We start from the raw sequence: 20,502 nt of genomic DNA on the forward strand, positions 1-20,502 counted from the left end.
ATTCCTTTTTTACCCTTAAAATTTTACTAAAATTCCAAGTGTGACCCTTTAAAAAGAACCCTAACTCTTCTTTTCCAAGCAATTCTCGACTCTTCAGATACACCGATTCCTTTCCCTTCTGCGTTGCTCTTCTCGATTCTTCAGATACGCTACTTCCTTTCCCTTCTGCTTTGCTCTTCTCGATTCTTCATATCTCGCTCTTGCCACTTCAAAGCTTACCCCTCCGGTCGTCAAAGCTTGCATCTCCAGTCATTTGTCGAAGCTCACCTCTCCGATCGGTCACCAAAGCTCACCTGTTTGGTCGCCGAAGCTTCAGTGGATACCGTCGTCTGAGCCTTGGTTCATCGCCATTGCGTTCATCGCCCAGGCCTAGTCCCACGGCTCGATTCCCGCACCTACTAGCGACAGTGAGGACCCTCTCTCTCTCTCTTTGTGTCTCTTGCATTTGGTTTTCATTGTAAATGGCTTGCATTTGGTTTTCATTGTAAATGGCTTATCTGCTAGCAAATGGGCAAATTCAGAATGTGGGTGCTAGAATCGAGAGATTTTGAACTCACTAGAAACGTGATTCGATCACCGTGACATCGACATTACTCGAATTTATGCAAATTACCTGAACCTTTCAGCAGCGAGACGAACATCAAACAAGCTTGAAGGACGTCAATGAATTGAGGCCTGCGTTATGATGGGCGGTGGCAAGTTCTACCACACGATTGATATTTGCTTGCTCTGTTACGAGGATTCTCTAGAAGCGAATCGAGACATACGAATGGGATGACTACAATTTAAGCAGCCTTGGTTTTTGGTGGATTAGAATCAAGTAGCTCTAATTGCAAAGAGTTATTGTTAATTTTTATTTTGACGATTTAGATGCAAATTGAGCAAAATTTGACCTGATTTGAGTGCTTAACTAAACCACCTTTTATTTGGGGAAATGGGGTGACCACTGTCATGTATGAGATTAGGCATGAAGGAGATGGCTATATTTCAAAAACAAATTTTTATTTTTCCACAAGGAAAATATGTTGTGCTAGACTTATGTATGCAACCATCAGATATATTCTTTTAGAGAAGATATGATTTGATTTGGGATGTGTTTGTTGCATTGAAAGTATTTTTTTTTTTTTGGAAACTGTTTTCATTGATTTTTTATGTCAATGAAACCTTAGCAACATGAAAGATAGAAAATGAAGCTCCTTGCTAAAAAAGAGGAAAGTGTTTTCCAAGTAAAATGAGCTAAGTCTGGTGTTAATATGACAAGGCTAAGGACTAGTGCACCTCTTCCTCCCTCTCTCCTCCTTTACATTCTAATGCATAAATAAGAATCTGTGATTCTGGTCTTGATGCCAATGAACATAGTAGTTGGTATGACACTAGGTAATCATCAGTTGTGGGTTGGTCTGTCGTGCAACTTGCAACTATTAGACTAATTGGACTTTCCATTAGGGTGATGAGCAGGAAATGATAAGTTCTTGTCCAATGTGCTAGGTTGGTCTTTGGTAAGTTAAGAAGTGTCAGATCCGTGTTTGTTCCCCCATATGCCAAACATAGCAAATAAACTTGAGGGCTCTATTTGGCTTTTTGACCTAGTCATTGATTAACAATGCCGTGAAGCTAAGATTTGGAAAAGTCAGCAACGGATTATTGCCTTGTTTTGAATTGATTCACAAAGTTCAGAAGTCAATGTTAAAATGACAATGTTTCTGACCCTTTTTTTTAGGTCTAGTACCTATTTGAGCTTTTTAAAAGTTAGGTTAGTATGTTGACTCTTCTAACTTGTTAATATTCTTTCTTCTTCACTTCTCTTTGGCTTAGAATTAGGCGCTCAACTCTCTCTTCGCTCACAACCGAAGTGCTCGCCTCTCTCTTTGCTCAAAAGGTGTCGATTGTCCCACCTCAAACTCAGGTTCTTTCACTTCTATTTTTTATGTTTATGTTCTTTTTCCCCACTTACATATCCAACTTGGTGTGCTCTTTCATGGGTTCATATGAATTGCATTTTAATTTATTTATAGTGTCCTTTGCTTTGTGTTCATAGTTAACATTATCTCTTTTCATTTTTCAAATATGTTTGTATTCATTTTATTGAAAGATTGCAAGTTCATCAAAGGAAAATGCATATTGGAGTTCTGAAGATGTAGAAACTTTTTGTCGATTATGCATTGAACAAATTGAAAAAGGAAATTGTCCTGCGAGCAACAAAACGGATGGATGGACAGATATAATTAACAAGTTTGAAGAGTTGAGAGGAAAAAGTATGATAAAATTCAAATAAAGAGTAAATGAGATAATTTAAAGGAAGAATGGAAAAAATGAAAGCAATTGATTCAAAATGAAACAGGACTAGGATGGGATCCAAGGAAGAAAACCATTGACGCGAGTGATGAATGGTGTGAGAGAAAAATTTAGGCGTTTATTTAATCTTTTGTTACTTTTTTTTTTTTGTAACTTCATCTTTTATAATATAACTCCTAAAATATTTTATTATAACAGGCCAATCCTAAACTTAGAGTCTTTTGAACGAAAGGCATACATCTAAATCTGGAAGTTTTGTTGGATCAAAATGTTCTAAGGTATAGTTGCGACTGGAAGTGTTACCTGGAATCTTGTATAAGGCTTATGTAATAATGAGAATGTTGAAATCACACAAGCTAATATTGGTGATTTATGCAGGATCTACTAATGATACTTTAAAACATAATGTAGGTGAAACAAATGCCCAACCAAGTCAAAGTAAGAGCCATAAAAGAATGGTAGAAAGTTCAACGAAGTAAACTTGAGGAAAGAAAGGAAAAAAATTGAGCGGACCTGATAAGTTAGCATCACAAATCGATAGACTTTGTTCAGCTGTTGAAAGTAGGAGCAATGCAACATCGGTTGCAATGGAGTTTGATCCTTACAAAGAAATTGTGCGAACATCGAAAGCCATACTTGAGATTAAGCAAGACAGAAAGTTGTTCTTCTTTGCACTATCTCATTTTTCTAAGAAGAAAGACAACATGCAGATTTTTATGAACTTGGATGAAGATGAAAAAAAAGTTGAGTGGCTGAAGTATAAATTGGAAGAGCATAATAGTCACTACTAGGATACTAGTTACTTCTTTGAGCTCTTTCATATTAATCTATGTTGTAATGTGAGACTTATTTTTAGTTGCTAATTTGCACTACTTATGAACTCTTCTTCTGATTATGTTCTAATGTGAGACATGTGTGTTTAGTTTATTTTATTTCGATTTGGTGGAATTTGCATATATATTATGGATGATAATTGTTCCGTTGATGGATGATTATCCATCACTTTTCTTACTGTTTTGTTACTTTTCTTACTATTTTGTTACTTTAAATAGATATGGACGATTCTCCTGAAAGAGAAATCAATGAAAAAGAGGATGAGAAATTCAATCAACTTGTGGAAATTAATCAAGCTACAATCGCTTATCAAGCAATATACAATCACAAAAAACCTTATAGGACATCATCATATATAGGACATGCATGGCTAGAAGAGTTGATGGGCGAAGATACTAATATGATAAGGTGTTATCAAATGTTTAGAATTGATAAGATTGCACTTAATAATTTAATGCATGATTTGGTAACACGCTATGGTCTTGAATGAAATAGGAATATTGATGTTAAAGAAATGCTTGAAATATTTCTTCATATTTTAGGATATGATATAGGTAACGGGTTAACACAAGAGCGCTTTTAACGCTTTGGAGAAACTATAAGTAGGTACTTTAGCTTAGTATTAGACAAAGTATGTGAAATGGGAAAAGATTTGATCCAACCAGCTAATTAGCAATTTAGGGCTGTTCTGAAGAGGATAAAAAATAATCGAAGATTTTATCCATATTTTAAGGTATGCTTTGATTATTCAATAGAAAGAAAGAACTAAATGAAAATTTTGATTATATAATAATATTTGTGTTTTGTTTTAAGATTATATTAGAGCTATTGATGGCACTCATATCCCAGCGGTGATACATGTAAAATATCAGATTCGTTTTATTGGTCGAAAATGTACACTGATTCAAAATATCTTAGCGGTGTGTAATTTTAATATGGAATTCATTTATGTTTGGGCTGGTTGGGAGGGACAAACCCATGATACTTGTATTTTCTATAAAGCTTTAGGGAGACTTGATGTGCAATTTCCTCATCCTCCTCCAAGTTTGTTAATTAATGGTTTTTGTATATTAATATGTATAAATATGGTATATGTTGATCAAATTCATATTATATTTATGCAAGTAAATATTATTTAGTAGATGCTGGATATCCAAATCCAAAGAGTTATTTAGGATCATATAAAGAAGTTAGATATCATTTGCCAGAATTTCAACAAGGTCTTGCCCCTACAAGCTATCGAGAGGTATTCAATTGTGCTCATTCCTTGCTGCGATCGGAAATTGAGCGAGCATTTGGTGTGTTGAAGAAGAAGTGGAAGATTTTAAAGCATATGCTAAGTTTTCCATTTGAAAAGCAAGTAAAAATTATTATAACAGTAATGACTTTGCATAATTATATACGACGAAACGCCACCAATGATAGACATTTTGCAAAAGCAGATTTGAATCCCAATTATGGATATTCAGTTGACCTTGATAATACAAATGAGAGGGCCGATACTTCAATGACAATTTATTTTCTGACATGGCGTGTTTACGTGATCAAATAGCAATGGATTTAGTAAAAACTTAAGGATGTTTGTAATTTTCAATGAAAACCCATTTCCTTTTTCGATGCGTATGTAATCGTGTTTATTATAATGAAATTATTCTTTCTTTTTTTAAATATATCTCTTTTATATATACATCTTAGTGCAAAAAAAAAATATATATAAAAAAAGTCATTGAATTTGTTAATATATCTCTTTTATACATATATCTCAAAGTGCAAAAAAAAAATCATTAAATTTATTAATATATCTCTTTTCTATATACATCTATGCAAAATATATAATAAAAAAAAAGTCATTGAATTTGTTAATATATCTCTTTTATATATACATCTCAGTGTAAAAATATATAAAAAAAAAAATCATTGAATTTATTAATATATCTCTTTTATATATACATCTCAAGTGCAAAAATATATAATAAAAAAAGTCATTGAATTTGTTAATATATCTCTTTTATATATACATCTCTTAGTGTAAAAAAAATAATAAAAAAAGTCATTGAATTTGTTAATATATCTCTTTTATATATACATCTCAAAGTGCAAAAATATATTTAAAAAAGGTCATTGAATTTGTTAATATATCTCTTTTATATATACATCTCGGTGCAAAAATATAATAAAAAAAGTCATTGAATTTGTTAATATATCTCTTTTATATATACATATCGGTGCAAAAATATATTAAAAAAATTCATTGAATTTGTTAATATATCTCTTTTATATATACATCTCGGTGCAAAAATATATATAAAAAAAAGTCATTGAATTGGTTAATATATCTCTTTTATATATACATCTCAATGCAATATATATATATAAAGGTGATTGAATTTGTTAATATATCTTTTTTATATATACATCTCGGTGCAAAAATATAATTAAAAAAAAAGTAATTGAATTTGTTAATATATCTCTTTTATATATACGCAAAAATATATATAAAAACCATTTGACTATATCTCGCATTTTTTTTATTTTTGTTCTTGAACTGAAACATCCAATAGTTGGATTCTAGCCATTACATTACGTATACCCAACTTGTACACACCCATATTAACCAATTCATTTTTATGAATCGCGTCAATTCTACCCCTAGATGTCCAATCAACTGTTGCGCCTCAACGCATTTCGGGGAGAACCAGCTAGCTCTGGGTTCGAGTGGCATAAGTACTTTAGGGCGACCCCAAGATATTTTTCTGATACCGCTATACAATTACAACCCGTCTTTGCTCAATGGATACAAAACACCCATGCTTTGGCGCTTGCCTGCAACCGCCCCTTGGTGCAACAGCAAGCACCAGTTTGGGACTTGGGGCAAAAATATAATTAAAAAAAAAGGCTGAATTTGTTGATATATCTCTTTTATATATAAAATATAATTAAAAAAAGTCATTGAATTTGTTAATATATCTCTTTTATATATACATCTTAATGCAAAAATATAATTAAAAAAAGTCATTGAATTTGTTAATATATCTCTTTTATATATACATCTCAGTGCAAAAATATATATAAAAAAATGTCATTGAATTTTGTTAATATATCTCTTTTATATATACATTTCGGTGCAAAAATGTAATAACAAAAATGTCATTGAATTTGTTAATATATCTCTTTTATATATACATCTCATTGTAAAAATATATATATAATCATTATTTTTGTTTTCAATTTAAAAAAATAAAAATAAAAACTTAAATTAGTCGCTTTAAAGGAATTTCCAAATATGTGTTTACCAAACAGCATTTTCCCAAAGTTGCTTTTTAATGCGTTTTTTAATTATAGTTTATCAAACAGTTTTTGCATTTCATCAAAACCCTTTAGATCAAAGCATTTGCATTTTCTTAAAGGCTTTTCTCAAAAAACTTTCCCAAACGCACTCTTAGAAATAGTCTCGGATATCTTTTTTAGAGTTGAGTGTTTATCAGCGTATCGCACGAGGTATCAGCTGCCTTTTGAGGGGAAGGTGTCGCCAATGGGAACCCAAGACTTTTGCTATCTTTCCAAGAAGCTGTATGCAAGACTTTTGATGATAATTTTACCGTTTGTCTGGCTCGGACGATTATGCTAGGAAAGTTGATGCCATATGAATACGTGACAATAAAGCAGAACAGCTAAAGGTGACTAGAAATAGTCTCGATATCACTTTAATATGTTTACCGGCCTCATGCCCAAGGCATCAACTTGTTTTTTGACCTGAAGGCGACATTTCTGGGGAAAAAGTGCCTCCCATGTGACCCAAGACTTTGGCTATCTTCCGAGAAGGTGTGTGCAAGACTTTGACGACAATTCTATTGTTTGTCTGGCTCGGGCGATGAAAAGCGGGGTTGATGCCATTTGAATTCGTGATGACAAAGCAGAAAAGCAAAAGGACACGAGTCTCAAAGTCGCTTTAATATGTTTGTCTGCACAATGCCCAAGGTATCAATACGTTTTTAAACTGAAAGAGACGTTTTTGGGGGGAAGAAAGTGCCTCCCATTTGACCCAAGACTCTGGCTATCTTCCAAGAAAGTGTATGCGAGACTCTTGATGGTAATTCTATTGTTTGTCTGACTTGGACAATTGCGCGAAAATAAGTCTTTGCCGTGTGAACAAGCGATCATAAAGCAGAAAATATGAAAAGCGCTTCAAATTTTAAATTAACTTAAAGCCATCTTCCGGGAAGGTGTTCACCGTAGACCTGAGAAGACTTCTGCTTCGGGCATTGCCTTTAAAAGAGCAGAACGACTGCGAAGTTTGCCCTGCTCCTATCCACTTCCCTTTGCTGTGTACATATTGTCTCTTGACTCCATCGTTGAAAATTTGGAGCTCTCTTCTTTTTCCCAAACTTTTCATGTGCTTTCCCGCAAGCGGATGGATGGTTGAAGCGAAGATTCAGGCTTTAGAAGACATCTTGAGATCTTGCATTATTGATTTTGGCGGCTCTTGAGACGAAGTTACATTTGGCAGAATTTCTTATTCTAGCAATCGTTCTAGCATCAAGATGGCTTCTCTTGAAGAATTGTATGGTCGATGATGCAGAATTCCTATTTGGAAATGATATTGGTGAAAACAGTTTGATCTAGAGTTGATTCATCTCTCAAAAGAGAAAGTCAAGTTAGTTCGACAGCATCTCAAACCAGCATAGAATCGTCAAAAAAAGGTTATGCAATCCTCAAAAGGCACAGTGGAATTTAATGTGAGGGAACATGAAATTTCTTCTACGAAGGGTGCTATGAGATTCGACACTTGTGATAAATATAGTTCAAGCAAGATTAAAGATGTTGCTTATAAACTTGCTCTACAGTATCTTTATCTCGGAAACATATGTCAAATCTCGAAGATGTGATTTTACACCTTGAAGGAGATTCAAACTTATGAGGAGCAGTATATTCGCATTGTCGATAGAAAGGGTCAAGTGCACGACGCCTATCTATTCTCTATATAAAGATTTAAAGGCAAAACCACACTGAGAAAATGATCATTTGGGAGACGCAAATCGCAATTACTTTTATTTGTTCGAAGGTTGAGGTAAGTTGTGAAAATATTTTTAATTCACTATCAAGTTCTATTTGATATATTAGTTGGTCACTTTAGCAAATTCATCAGAATTACCTTGTTTTTTACTTCAATGAAATAAACATATATTAATCGATTTAATATTTCTTAGAGAAGCAACACTCTTGATGAAAATAAAAAAACATGGAGTCTTAGTTATAATTATCATATATAGCTAGGTTGATTATATTATTATGTACGTGTGAGTTTGTGTTTGAAAATTTTCAGGTCTATATCTTTGTTACTCGATTAAAAGCTTATTCTCATCAATTATTCTCTATAAACAAAATCTGAAAAATTCGAGTTTATATTTTCTAATTTTTTCATTTTATATAGTATATACTTATTTGTATAAGTAATATTTGTATAAGTAATGTCTAGTTGTCGTAATTGGGTCATTATACTTAATTTTGTTTGTTTCGATAAATTTTTATCCGAATTTTGAAACAAAAGGATGAATACTCTAACGCTATCTCTTATAAGACTAGATGGACATCAAAGCCACGCGCTCAATCTAGAGTAGTTCTTGACATGAAAGCGGCTGAAGTAAGGTACCGTTGCCAATTATTTCTCCCCCAAAAAAGCTTCTCATGTGAGTTGTGCAGAAACAGTTTCAAGAGTCGTGTTAAATTATATGATTTCGAGGGTAAAAGCCATTAAAAATCCCAAACAAATTTATCCTATTTTTTTTCGCAATATTAAAAATCTCAAACTTATACTAACATAACACATTTACCTTTCATCAATATGTAATGTGTAAGGTAGAGTCCTTTGAAGTAAAATGAGTGTTTTGTAAAACTCTTAATATTTTTCTAAACATTTCTTCTTCTCAAGCTTGGTAGGATCCTCTGAGAAATGCAGTTTAGATAGTTAAAAATGTTACCATTCTTAGTACCTTTGAGTGTTTCTAAGCTTTGAACTAAAAGTTAGAATGGATTTTCCTATTAAAAGTTATCTTTGAAGGGCTTAAACAAGAGGTTTGCCCATAATGGAAATGCATATTTGTAGGAAACTGACTCCATCTTCTCCGATTTTAAGCCTAGGTCCATTTATGATATCAGAAAGATGGGAATTGTTAAAAATCTATTTACATAATTGTTAGAAAGCAAACAATATTAACATGACACTCATGAAACTTAAGTGAAATAAAAATGATGTTTTTTGGCCCAAAAATCATGTAATCGATCTGCATGGGTACATGTTTTGGGATGATTTAGAGTTTTTGATATCAAGAAAAAAAGTTCCAAGTGTCGTAATGAATATAATTGGAGATTTTTTGTGACTTTTTCCTTTCTTCTACAACTTTTTATCTTCCTTAGGGTATCATCCAATAAGTAGTTTCAAATTACTTGACAAGAAGAAGACATTTTTTTTTTTTTTGGAGCAAAAATGCAAGATTCTTGAATAACTTTTTCGGACGATGCGAATGCGCGACACGAAGGCGACTTTTTTATTGGAGCAAAAATGCAAGATTCTTGAATAACCTTTTCGGACCATGTGAATGCGTGATGATAAAGCAGAAAAAGGATAAGAGGGCTTAAAAATTTAAAAATTGGATGGACCCCCATCTTCCATCTTCCAAGAAGCTGCCCCCCCTAGACCCCAAGCCTCAAGACTTCTGCTTCGGCCATTGGCTTAAAAGACCACGAACTGCTGCGGTGCTTCCTCTGCCTTCTGTTCGCTTCACCATTTTTCCTCCACTTTGGGTTCTCTCTCGCAGTCGTTCCTTCCTTTACTTCACCTATATTGTTTTTGAATTAATACTCTTGCTGCGGAATTTCATTTGGAGGATTATTGGCAAGTTTTTACCAGGTGAGCCCGCTTTAGTTTAGTGAAAATTTGCGGTACTCTTTTTTTCCTTAAATTTTCCTGCGCTCTCCAGGTCTCTTGATTCCTGTTTTACTAGATTTATTTCGCACACAAGGAACGTAAAAACGTAAAACCACATTTACATCTCGTGTTGTGTCGTTTGTCTGCTCTCTCTTTTGTAGATCTGTTAATTCATGAGCAGATTACCACGATCTTTTTCTTGCCAAAAGAATTGCTCCATTCTAATAAACTTTTCAGTACGGAACAACCCTGCTAATGGAGGAAAAGAGACATTAAAGGAAACAGGGGTTTCCGGATCTGATTCCGAGGAAACATTTTCCTTCTAGCGGTAGCAGCCAATGAAACCCAGTTGCCACTTTTATGGACTTTTTGATGACATACTCTGCCTGAAATAGATTCAAACTGCTCAATGGATTTCTAATGTTCGAGTACGAAGGAACACAATCGCATACGGTGGAAGTGGAAATATTGAACCAGAAGGGTAGATCTGATAACGATCTCACGCTGGATGTTAAACCGGCCGGAGGCTATGAACTACAACCCGGTGAATTAGGGTGACAAGCTTCTCAAGCAAAAAGGGATGAGATCTGGGATTACTTGATGAACGAAAAGGTGCTCTGCACTGGAGTTTGAGGACGAGGGGGACCGAGTAAAACCTCTCTCGTGAAGCATATACATGATTAAATTTTGCAGAACTGTAGAAGGTTTCCGTGGTGCTTTTTTGGTCACTGATCGCAGGAAGGCGCTGTTGGTGTGGTATAAACTGATATTGCGTACTTCTCGAACTGGATTTGACGGAGCAGGGTAGGAAGAACAGGTCCATATCCCTATCTGTGAGCGATATTTACCGGGGTGCAAGACTGAGGGACGGATTGCTGGGTAGGAAGAACAGGTTCATATCTCTGTTTGAAGCTTCGACCTTTGGATTGGAGAACCCTTGTCATTTACTATTGACTTGTAAAGGTATAAGAGTTTATGACATTTGTTGATATCAGAGTTACCAAAATATTGATCCATTTACAATCCTCTGTTCATGAATCTTTCAATTGAAATTGATAACAAATCGTCTATGTAATTAAAAGGAGCTCTAAAATACATACGCATATAATATAACACCTAATTACTTGATTCCCTCTATTCAGTTGAAATCCGGTTGGCACATGAGAAGACCCTTTGTTTCTAAGAGGGGAGGATATTTTTTTTTTTTTTTTCCCATACAATAAGAGAGTACTATTGAATTTTTAATCAAGCGAGTAAGAATTTTGATACATCGAATAGCATGCAACCAACTGTGAAGTTTTGAAGATCAAAATAAAAAAGATTTCTTGCAACACTTGTGGGAAGCGTTACATTGGTCACTGTCGCTGGAATGCAGGGGCATGCTTTCTTTGTGAAAATAGTGGGAATTCTTGTGACACTTGTGGGAAGCGTTACATTGGTCATTGTCGCTGGAATGCACGGGCATGCTTTCTTTTGTGAAGATATTCAGATTTCTTGCGACACTTGTGGGAAGCGTCACATTGGTCATTGTCGCTCGAATGCAGGGGCATGCTTTCTTTGTGGGAATATTAGATATATGGCACATGGCTGTTGTATGCAAAGGGATGATCTAGCTGATTGTACATCAAGCTTTCTGTGCGGGCAGGTTGGACATAGAGCATGAACTTGTTCTATGGGGAGGAATGCCCCTATTGTTTGCATGCCACAAGGTAATGAACAAAGGCAAAAAGCAACTGGAAAAGTTTTCATCGTGACAGAGTCGGATGCTGCAGTTTTTAATGCAGTCGTTGCAGGTGACAATACTATTGCATTGCAATATGTTTTTTGCATTATTTGATCTTGACGCTGCACATTTCTTTATCTATACTGAATTTGCTAAGATGCGTTGCCTGATTTTTTTAATGTGAATTGCGTGTTGATGCTCCCACTGATGTTTTGTAGTTGTTGATCGAGTCTTCAAGTAATGTGTGCCCCAAATTGATAATGAAAAATTGCCTAGTGAAGTTAATTATATAGGATTTTGGTGTTATTTAAGAGAGGGTTTGGTTCATATCACATGATGCTTTTGTTGATTGCTTTTTAAAGAAAGTTACCATTTGCCTTTCAAATTAGCTTGAATTTTCTTTTTCAGGAAATTGTAAAGGCACTTGTCCAATATTGATCTCAGCCTTGCAAGCAAGAGACTTTTGAAAATGGACTTTTATGATTATTTGACTTGTCTAAAAGACAAAAGGAAGGGTGTTATAAAGCATTCCTATTATCAGAGTTTCGAGATGTGTTTCCTTAACATCTACCGAGTTTGCCTCCTGATGGAGAGATTGAAGTCTACATTGACTTGATGATCGATACAGTACCTATGCACCATCATCGGATGGTATTTTCTAAACTAAAGGAATTGAAAACACAGTTGGAAGAGCTTTTGGATAAGTGTTTCAATAGACCCAATGTTTCATCCTGAAGCAATTGTTCAGTGGAATTGGCCTACTAATGTTATAGATGGGAGAAACTTTCTTCGGTTAACTAACTTCCACAGGCTATTGGTGAAGGGATTCCTTAAAATTGCCAGTCCACTTACTTTGCCAAACTCATAAGGGAGTTAAATTTGTTTGATCAGGCCAATGTGGATGCAGTTTCCAAGAATTAAAAAGGCAGTTAATTTTGGCTCCGGTATTGATTTTGCATACATCGACAAGTGGGTTAACAATTTACTATGACACATCAGCATTGCTTGTGTAATGAAAAGAATGAAGATTTTACAGAACATGAAAGCTTGAAATATGCTTTTACTAAAAAGAAGTGAAGATGAGGTAGATGAGACAGTTAAAGCATTTGAAAGATTTTGATCGGTCTATTAATTGCTAGATAGGCAAAGCAAGCATGGTGACGGATGCATTGACTCTTAAGTCTTGTGAAAACATGACAGCTTTACTCACTACTCCAAAATCTATTCTTGAGAATATGAGAAAGTTGGACTTGGAGGCATTGGTTCATTGGCTTGGTTACAATTGACATTAGTTGACATAATATTGCTTGACTTTGGCTTCCCTCTTGTAGCTGCTCTATCCTCTACTCAACCCTTGTTGTCTCTGCCATTGCTGATAATCTGGAGCTATCTTCTTTCCCTAAATTTTCTTGTGCTCTCTCGCAGACAATGGAGGGTTAGAGAGAACGATTCAGACCTTATTGGACATATTGAGCTATAACATTATTGATTTTGGTGGCTCTTGAGATGAACACTTGGTAGAATTTACCTACCCATGCATGGTTGCATTGGTGGGGGTGTTCTCCTTTGGTATATCCGAACCAAGAGGTAGGAGTTCGAACCCCCAAGATATGCTCCGTGATTTAAGTGGAGGACCTTGTGCAGTAGGTTGCTGGGCCAATTTCATTTGAGGTATAGTCGGTGCTTTACTTCCGTAAGGTGAGCTAAGCCGGATCTTTGGCATTAAAAAAAAAAAAAAAACTTGGTAGAATTTTCTCATAATAATAACTATTATTCCCACATTAAATGAATTTTTTTTTTAAGCGTTGTATGGTTGAAAATGCAGATATCCGATTTTGGGACAATGTTGGTGAAAAGAGACTAACTGATTCAGAGTTTATTCAACTATCAAAAGAAAGAGGCAGGTTAGTCTGATAGCATCCCAAAACAACATAGAATCGTTCTAATAACAATAATAATAATAATAAAACTCAAACCTTAAAAGGCATAATGGAATTGAATTTGGGGATCTTGTGTTACTAAAATTTTCTCTTTCCTTACCAAAAAAAAAAAAAAAAAAATTCATTCTCTTGCAAAACGCATTATGAGATTCAGCACACATAATACATAAAGTCCAAGATATGTGAGATCATTCTTGATCTTAGAAAAGATTGGTGAATTTGCTTATAAACACTTTACCGCCAGCTCGATGCGTACACACTTTCATGTGTCAAATTATGGAAATATGTGTCAAATTACGGAAATATGTGTCAAATTCCAAACAACTGCTAGATTTTATATCAAAGGAAATCTTAACTTATGAGAAGCAACTATTTGCATTGTCCATAGAAATGATCAAGTGCAGCGACATTGCTATATTCCTTGTGCAGATCTAATGGCAAAACCACACCGAAAGAGGGGTTACTTGGGAGTTCAAGGAGGATGCAAAGCGCGAACACCCTTATTTCAGGTAAGGCCCAAAAATGATTTTAGTGCGTTAATGAGTTCAATTTGATATATTAAATGGTGATCGGCATTGTCTTGATTGCCTTAAAATTAATCGGAATTGCCTCATTTTTTGCTTTGATGAGTGAACCATATACCAATTTATCTAATGTATATTTCTTTGAGAAGCAACACGCATGATGAAATAAATAAAAAATAAAAACATGAAATCCTAGTTATCATTACAAAATGTAGCTAAGTTGATTAGATGTCAATCTAAAATCTATTATTTTTTTCTTTTTGGGTGAAGCAACACCTATGCAATATTTTTCCTTTTAACCTTTAATATCATTTAATTATCCAATACGGGCTGTCATAATATTGTCTAACATCATTTATTTGTGGACACATTTTTTGTATTGTATTTTCTAAATGGAGTCGTGTAACTGGGTCATATTTTTAACTTTGTTTGTTTCAATAATTTTTCATTGGAGTTCTGAACAAAAAATGATAAATAGTATAAAGAAAGGTACCGTTAAAAATTCTTTTCCCCCAAAAAAACCTCCGGTGTGATTAGTGCAGAACCAGTCCCAATATTCGAAATAAGTTCTATCCTTTTTCTACGATTTTTAATCTACCATATATGCTATAAAATAGCTTTTAAAACAAAGGGAGACTTCGTTTTGCAACCAACGGTGCTTTGTGTTGGCTGAAATCAATAATATGGAGGACTTTTTCGTGAAAATGATCGTCAATTTGTCATTTACTAATATTAGTTAATGATAAATATTTTTAATATTAACAATAGTTTTTATATAAATATTTTCGTCATCAAGAAAAATATTTTGCACCGATCAATTTTGTAAGCTATCATATATAGGGAGTCTTTTCTGAATTGTTGATTTTTCGGGCAAGGTGCACACTCCAAAGATTCATTTGATGACAAAATTATCATATCTTCGGAACGATATAGTTCATGAGATATGACGTGATGATGATGCAGAAAAGCGAGAGGGGACTAGAAATATTCTCAAATATCTTTTACAAATTATATGTTAATCAGCACCATTTTTTGACATGCCTCCCGTGTGACCCCCAAGTCATACGGCTATCATCTTCCGGGAAGATGCACGCAAGACTCTGCAATAATCTTTTCAGACGATGTGAATGCGTGATAACTAATCAGAAAATGATAAGAGGGCTTACAAGTTAGAAAATTAGATAGAACCCATCTTCCATCTTCCAAGAAGGTGTCCCCCGTAGACCCCATGCCTCAGTACGTTTGCTTCGGGCATTGGCTTAAAAGAGCAGAAACCGCTGCGATGCTTCCGGAGCTTCCGTTCACTCTTTTTTTTTTTGGTTCAAAAGCCATCCCTTCCTTTGCTCTACCCATATTGTCTCTCGACTCCATTGTTGGAAATTCGGGGCTCTCTTCTTTTTTTCCTAAATTTTTCTTGTGCTCTCCCTCGTACAGATGGATGGTCATATTACATCGACATTAGACCGAATGGATTAATTGGCCTACATCACTTATTTATCTTGGTGAAATCTCTTGCAAATTAATCTCGCGAAAAAGGAATGTACCATATTCCTAACATTACGAGTAGATAGAAATATTCTCTATGCTTGGGGGCGAATAAGCAGATTGGATTTGTCTTTTAGATTTTAAACGACCACTTTGCAGTCATGTCAACTGCATGAGACTTCCAATTTGAATGTTATGATTGGATACTTTGGCTCTGAAATGGATCTGCTGTTCTGTCCCAAATTGGATAGCGATTTCTCCTTTTTCCGTATGGCTCATCGAGTTGCCGTATGTTTGTATGGCAGCGAACAGGGGAGAGAGCTAAAGAAAGCTCCTTCCTCCGATCATGTTATTATGTCTGGTCCCTGTACATTAGTAGGATCTGATTTGTTTTTCATGTTCATGGCATTTTGTATCGCATGAAGTTTCACAAACCATCGAGTTGGTGTTCTGTGATTGTTTTTCACCTTCCTTTCAAAAATCAGGTATAGAATTTTTCTCGAAATCTCTATACTGCACCTAGGTCACCAAGCTGTTTTCCCAAAAACATTTATTTTCCTCTACGATGCACTAGTAAATCAATTTGTTGGGATTTGTTTATTTTACCCGCCACTAGTATTATCTTTTAATGTTGTTTTCTGGCAATACTTATTTAATGGCTTCTGAAGTAAAACAACTTTCTTTTATATCTGAACTTGATTTTATTTTACATGACGTCAAAATGTCCCCTCTCTCTCTCTCTCTCTCTCTCTCTCTCTCTCTCTCTGTGGTTTCCATTTCTTTGTTTTGACTGAAAACACTATAATTTTCTTCGCCATGTATGACCTTGAAAAACCGGTGAAATGAGAACTTGCACTGAAATAATTGCATTGTAAAAATTGTGGAAACTCTGATTTTCTTAACACGCGACTCAATAGTTTTTGGAAATTCTGCATCTCTACGCCGTATTCATTGGTAGTTCATGCCATGTGATATGACGATGAAGCAGAAAAGCCAGAGGGCCAGAAATATTCTCAAACATCCTTTACAAATAATATATAAATCAGCAAATGCACAGGGCGTCGTCCAGTTTCTGACATGACAGCGCCTTGTTTGGGGGGAAAATATTCCACCCATATGACCCAAAGTCGCTTGGCTATCTTCCAAGAAAGGTGTATGCAAGACCCTCGACGACCATTCCACGCGTTATCTGGCTCGGACATTAATGCAAGGTAAGTTCATGCCGTGGAAGTAGGTGATTATAAAGCAGAGAAGGACAGCAGAGCCTAAAAAAATTTAAAATGAACAAAAACCACCTTCTAAGAAAGTGTCCCGCGTAGACCCCATCACCGTTACTCAAGACTTCTGCTCCGGGAATCGACTTAAAATCCTACTTTTATTCACCCCCGCGGCCATTCCTCCCTTCATTCGGCCTACTTTGTCTCTTAGTTCCATTGTGGAATTAATCTCTTTGCAATGTTTTCTTGCAAAACATGGCAAAACATAAAAGAGATGGGGAAGCTTCGTGAAGTTCCAGCGAGCATATTCTATGACAGATATGTTAGCTTCGTGTCTAATCTTTGAAGGAGTTCAAAAAAAGCATTATGTACTAAACTCATATGGTATAGCTTTTCATCCGTAGACAAATTTAACAATTAGAGAGAATGATTCAAACCTTCAAGTGCATTTTGAGATCTTGCGTTATTGAAGCTTTATAATGTGGAAAAAGCAAAACTCCTATTTGTTGGGATAGTGTTGGTGAAAAGAGGCTAACTAGCAAGAATTTATTTGAAAATCAGGAAAAAGAAAAAAAAAGAAAGTTAGGTTGTTGAAGAGTGTCTCATAATAGCACAGAATTGTGAGAAAAGCTACACGTACTTTAAAAGGTGCAGAGTGAAATTTAGCATGGACATGTTCTTGAAAGTTTCTCCTATAAATGACACTTTGAGATTTAATATGCATGGCAAATTAAGTCCAAGATATGTCGAATCATTGTTGATATTAAAGAAGATTGGTGATGCTGTTTATAAACTTGCTTTGCCATTAGCTTTATGTGGCGTAGATAATCTGTTTTGTATATTTTTATTGTAGAAATATATGCCAAATCTTGAACATGTGTTAGATTTTACACATTTGAGTTTGTAGGATGACTTGACTTATGAGGAACAACCTATTGACATTGTTGATAGAAACGATCAAGTGCAGCGATGCCAAACAATTCCCAAAACCACACTAAGAGAGGCCATTTGAGAATTTGAGGAGGATGCAATAAGCTAATATCTTCATTTATTTGAAAGTTGAGGTAAGGCGCAAAAATATTTTTAGTGCGTTCACATATTCTGTTGGATACATTAAATGTTGATTGACATTGTCTTTCCAATTTATAGGAACTACCTCTTTTTCTTTGCTTCAATGAGTTCAAACACATACCAATTTAACTTACAGATCTTAGAGAAGAAACACTAGTGATAAAATAAAAAAACATGAAGCTTTAGTTATCATTACCAAATGTAGCTAGGTTGCTTAGATGACAATTTAATATTTATCTATCTCATCTTTTTTGGTGAAGCAGCAACTAGGAAATATTTTTCTTTTATAAATTTTGAAAAAGTAGGTGACTTTTTCGTTGATTTTTTATTCATTATTATTATTGTTATTGTTATTGTTATTTTATTTTATTCATTTATTTGTAAAATCCTGGAAAATATACTTTACTGTGAGGTATTTCCTCAAGACTCATCAAAATCAATATGATACTGAAACTCCTTCAAAAAATTACGGTAATTCTCAATTCAAATTAATTCACATCAATTATAAAGTGATAAGAATTACCTCCATCAACTATAGAATGACAAGGATTATCTTTGATAATCTGTCTAATCATGTCTGAATCATTATAGAATCTATATTAACGGCTAACAGGCTCTTGATTCTATTTTACTTTTTGTGAACATTTAATTTTCAAATAGTTTCGATATTTAAAAATAATATCATTATAATCATCTGTAATTATGCATTAGCCATATTTATTTATGGAATATGGGAAACTGTGTGCTATTTTTTATATATGAAATTATCGCTTTTTCTATATTTCTAATTTGTTATGCAATTTCTTAATATTTTTACTAATTCGTCACAACGTCTAACCATTCTAATAATCCTGTAGTATTGTTTATTTTTCCACTTTGGGCTTTCATCTCATATATTTTTTTTTTAATGATAGTCTAACATCATTTATGTATGGAAATATTTTTTAATTGTATTTCTAAATGGAGTTTCATTAAATTTTCATTTGAGTTTCGAAACAGAAAGGATAAATAGTCTAAAACTATCTCCTATAGACTAGATAATTGTCAGAGTCTCAACTAGTTCTTAACTCGAAATAAACGCGGCCAAAGTACGGTACCTTTTTCTGGCCAAAAAGAAAAAAGAAGAACAAAGTACGGTACCTTTTTTCGAGAAGCCGGATACAGGTTTCGTGATAATTTGTACCATTTTCCCATGATTTTTAATCTACCTTGAAAAGGGGTTCTCCAATGAGTAGGCTTTACAATAAAGGAGAAATTTCCGTTTTTCATATTACTTAAAATTATAGATTAACGAAAATATTGCATCGTCCACAATAATCTACGTCCAAGCATTTTCATCGTCAAAAAATTATCATTCACCGATTCATTTTTGACGATTAACTTTAAGAAAGTTTTTCCATGAATTATAGCTTTTTGAATGCACCCAAAATTCCTTTGATCGCAGAAGATTATGAAACAGATTAGTTAATGAGGATTGGAAATAGTCTCAAAAATATTTCACAGATCGTATTTTATCAGCAAAGCACAAGGCGCCAAACTAGCTTTTGACATGAAGGCGAGCGACCTTTCTTCGGAGGGAAGAAAGCCTCCAATGAGACCCCAAGACTTCGGTTGTCTTCCAAGAAGTTGTATGCAAGACTCTTGATGATCGTTCTATCGTTTGTCCACCTCGGATAAGGCAAGTTCATGCCGTGTGTATAAGTGATTATAAAGCAGAAAAGGTGAAGAGGGCTTGATCATTTTCAATTAACTAAAGCCATATTTTCCAGGAAAGTGTTCCCCTTCGACCAAAAAAAAAAAAAAAAAGGAAATTGTTCTCCGGTCGACCCCATGCCTTAAGACCTTTGCTCCGTTCACGGATTGCAAAATCTATATATACTCACTTTACCATTGGCAATCTGTCTTGCAGCCGTTCCTTTCTTTACTTTGCCTCCTTTGTCTCTCAATTCCATTGTTGACTTAATTTCTTGTTGCGGTGTTCATTCAGAAAATTATCAGCAAGTTTTTACCAGGTGAGACTGGGTGCATTTGGGAACTGTCTTCCCAAAGCCCCTTGGGCATGTAAAGCCAAATACTTTGTGTTTGGCAATTTTTTTTTACTTGCCTTCATCAAATACAAGCCTTCGGAAGGTTGAAAGCCAAAGGTAGGTTAGGGATTGCTTTGGGCTTTCTTAGCATGCTGGCCTTCAAGGGTAGTGAAACTCGAAATTCTCCTAGCTAATATATTGTTTTTCTGGTTTTATCCTCGATAATTGTTCATCATCTTCATCTTCTTCCCTTCTCTCTACTAAGCATGACCAGCATCTATACGTGTGGTTGCCAGTGAAGGATAGGCGGTCCGACGAAAGGTAGGCGATTCGGCGAAGGGCAAGTGGTCCAACTAGGATCTCACGACCCTTCGACGAGGGTTGCCGTGTGGAGGACGCGGTGCGGCGAGGGTTACGGCAACCCATATTTGGTTGGGCAATCTTGGTCGCGGCGACTAGAT

At 34.9% G+C, this 20,502-nt stretch overlaps 1 long non-coding RNA gene across 14 annotated transcripts; it reads left to right on the top strand.

Moving 5' to 3' along the window:
- The first annotated feature begins 9,594 nt into the window (after positions 1–9,594).
- On the top strand, positions 9,595–20,260 carry LOC104448428. 14 transcript variants are annotated; one of them, XR_726274.3, is made up of 7 exons: positions 9,595–10,036; positions 10,216–11,017; positions 11,599–11,847; positions 12,186–13,475; positions 13,603–13,681; positions 14,147–18,007; positions 19,459–20,260. It is a non-coding gene; the product is annotated as an uncharacterized LOC104448428 (long non-coding RNA). The 14 variants fall into 14 exon arrangements; XR_005552348.1 differs by having other exon boundaries at positions 19,533–20,260; XR_005552343.1 differs by having other exon boundaries at positions 9,597–10,036; positions 14,147–16,937; positions 17,851–19,911.
- The last annotated feature ends 242 nt before the right edge of the window (positions 20,261–20,502 follow it).

The sequence above is a fragment of the Eucalyptus grandis genome, chromosome 6, assembly GCF_016545825.1.
Source record: "Eucalyptus grandis isolate ANBG69807.140 chromosome 6, ASM1654582v1, whole genome shotgun sequence".
NCBI classification, from domain to species: Eukaryota; Viridiplantae; Streptophyta; class Magnoliopsida; order Myrtales; family Myrtaceae; genus Eucalyptus; species Eucalyptus grandis.